We start from the raw sequence: 3,603 nt of genomic DNA on the forward strand, positions 1-3,603 counted from the left end.
CACTTATATCTCAAACGCAGTCACTTTCTCACTGCACTGCCACTGTAATTTTTCCAGCTACTATAATTTGTGTTCCCCCAAAGATGTGTTCAAAACTTAGTCCTCAATGCAACCGAGGTGTGACTTTTCAGAGGTGATAAGGTCGTGAGGGCAGAACCTTCTTGAATGGACTAACACGTTAATTGCAAGAAAGGCATTCTTCCCTCTCTTGTATGTGCTGTCTTGCCATGTTATGCCTTCTGCGATGTCCTGACACAAGTGTGCCCTCCCCAAGGCCAGCACTTTGATTTGGCCTTCCCAGCCTCCAGAACTGTGAGAAATAAATTTCTTTTCTTTATAAATTACTCTGTCTCTGGTCTTCTGTTACAGCAACACGAAACGGAAGAAGATGGTTGTGCCAGTCTCCTATGTTTTCCTGTAAACAAGTCTCCACATTACCTAAAAAGTTCTCTGAATAAACTCAAATCCAATTCTCTCTCATCCTTCAAACTCCCCATTTACCCTCAGGATAGCCCTTTACCATGGCTTATAAATCTGTTTTACTGCTGGGCATGGTGGCTCAGGCCTATAATCCTGGCAACTCAGGAGGGTGAGGCAAAAGAGGATCACAAGTTCAAAGTCAGCCTCAGCAACTTAGTGAGTCCCTATCTCAAAATAAAAAATAAAATATATATCTGTTTTGCCCGTACATTTACATCTCTCCCTTGCCTCTCATCCTTGCACATGCAGTCTCTCCTGCCTGGACAGTCTCTTCCACCTTTCCCAGTCACAAACGTTACCCTCTCTCATCTGGCTAGTTTCTAGTCACACTTAAGGTTTGTTCAAACATCATTTCCTTCTGGAAACTTAACATTTCCCCCTCAAAACCAGTTAGGTTCTGTTATGGTTTGGATATGAGGTGTCCCCCAAAGGTTCCTGATTTAATGTAGAGATGTTTTAAGGTGAAGTGATTGGACTGTGAGAGCTGTAACCTAATCAGTCTATCTAGTTTGAATGGGCTGGGTGGGAACCAGAGGCAGGTGGGTTGTGGCTGGAGCAGGAGGTGGATCACAGGTCGTGCCCTGGAAGGCTGCATCTCTCCTGTGGCCTCTTCCCTCCCTGCCCCTGTGCTTCTTGACCCCACCATAAGTTGAGCAGATTTCCTCCCCTGGGCCCAGAGCAATAGAGTCATTTTTCTTATCTAAATTGTTGTCCGGTCTTTTGGTCACAGCAGTACAAAGCCGACTAGAACAGTACTCATCACACATGCTTTCCTAATGGCCCGGCCTCCCCACCATTGTTCTGTCACTCTCATTTACATTGCTCATTGCACTTGAAACTACTCTCTGATCGATCCTCTGATACGTTAAGTGTGCGATAAATGTGTAAATATCATCATTAATCAGGCCTCTCTACTAATTTAATTTTCAGATGTTTCAGCACCTTGACCCTTGCTGAAGCTAACCTTCAGAGGACTAGTTCCCAGAGAAAGTGAACGACTCCCTCCGGAGTGCCTTTCATAGGCAAACAGCCAATCCCAAATTCATTTTCTCAATCACTTAAAGGAACCGTCTAATTAGACCCATACCAGCGTCTGCTGAAGTGATTCAAACTAACCAGTCAAAGCTGCCATATGTCCCCCGCCTGGCCCATTCCTTCCCATGAAAACCACAGTCAAGTCTTACCCATATTTCCCCGTGCTCCCTCTGACCAACCCTGGTGTTTCCCTGTGTAGTGTATTATGCCATCCTCCTAAGTTGTGTCTTACCATCCCTGATTAAGACAAATTCCAGCACATTAAAAAAACACATTTACTAAGTGCTTGCAATGTGCTATTCTTCATAACAACCTAAAATAATAAAATTTTTATTTTTTGTACTAGGGATTGAACCCAGGGACCTTCAACCACTTAGCCACATCCCCAGTCCATTTTTTATTTTTTATTTTTATTTTTCCTGTTAAGTTGCTTAGGGCCTCGCAAAGTTGCTGAGACCGGCTCTGAACTCGTGATCTCATGATCTTCCTGCCTCAGCCTCCCAAGTCGCTGGAATTATAGAACGCGCCACTACAATAATAAATTTTAGGATCTGAGAAATTCTCCAGAGAGAAGTGGGAACTGGACTCAGGACCATTCTGGAGAGTACTTCCGCAAATTCTTTTAGACAGTTAAACATGCACTAAGCAGTAATCACAAACCTATACACAATTACTCATAGCTGCTTTAATTGTACTAGCCAAGAAATTGGAAACAAGCAAAATATCCTAAAATGATGAATGACTGAGCGGTGGCACATCTACACTATGGAAGACTACTCTAATAAAAATGAACAGCCTGTTGATATAGCAACCTGGATGATCTCAAGGGCATTATGATGAATGAAAACTAGTCAATTTTAAAAGATCTCATACCACATGATTCCATTTTTGTAACATTCTCAAAATGAAAAAAATTATAGAGATGGAAGAAAGGACAGTGATATACAGGAGTCAGGAGGTGGGATGTAAAGGAGTTTCATGAGGGAGGTCTCTGTGGTGATAATAATTCTGCATCTTTACTGTGTTTACACAAATCTACACGTGATAAAGTAACAAGACTGTACATACATACCAATGTCAACTTCCTGGTTTGGCACTGTACAGTAATTTCATAAGATATGATTGTCAGCTGAAAAGTACATAAGACCTCTCCACTACCTTTGCAACTTCTTGTTAACATAATTATTTCAAAATAAAAAAAAAAAAAAACCTCTAGATTAATCACTGGTGACAGTAGGTCGTGTTTCCTCAGGAACTGTGAAAACCATCTGCTTTCCCTAGCAGTCCAAACCCAGTTATCAGCCCTGGCTTCTCCAGAGTTACTGAGGTGAGTTTATTGAGGTGCATGCTGTAGACTGGATGTTTCTGTCCCCTTGAAATTACGTTGAAACCTAATCCCTGATATGATGGTGTTAGGAGGTGGGTCCTTGAGCGTGGAGCCCTCATGAATGAGATTAGCACTCTCATAAAAGAGGTCCCAGAGCACCAGCTAGCCCCTTCCACCACGTGAGGATGCAGAAGTCACCTTCTATGAAGAAGATGCCTCACCAGCCACCAAATCTACCAGCACATTGATCTTGAATTTCCTAGCCTCTAAAACTATGAGACGTGAGTTTCTGTTGTTTATAAGCCACTTGGTGTACAACACTTTGTTACAGCAGTCTGGACAGAGAGCAGAGCTGCCCTTCAGTGTGTCCTGGTTGGCAGGAGGTTGATCTACCCAATTGGGGAAATTAAAAAATCTGAAGGGGGGTTTCAAGATGGCGGACTAGAGGGCGGCTGCATTTCTTGTTGCTCCAGGACTCAAGATTCAAAAGAGGAGATAGTCAGTGACTTGGGACCAACTCAAAGCCGCTGGGTGAGTCTCTCCCACTGGGGAGGCATCACGGATGGGGCGGTAGCCCCGGAATGCAGAGAACTTTGTGAAGTAGAGTGGCTCGGAGAGACACCCCTCCCCCCGCTGGAGCGGTAAACATGGACAGCGAAGTGGAGCGAAAAAACCCAGCGAAAAAACGGCGAAGTGAAGTTTCCAGGACTGCGCGCAGCTTCTCTAAGGAGGGGCAACCTAAGGAGACTCGTCTGCGAAGG

The sequence above is a fragment of the Sciurus carolinensis genome, chromosome 13 (assembly GCF_902686445.1).
Source record: "Sciurus carolinensis chromosome 13, mSciCar1.2, whole genome shotgun sequence".
NCBI classification, from domain to species: Eukaryota; Metazoa; Chordata; class Mammalia; order Rodentia; family Sciuridae; genus Sciurus; species Sciurus carolinensis.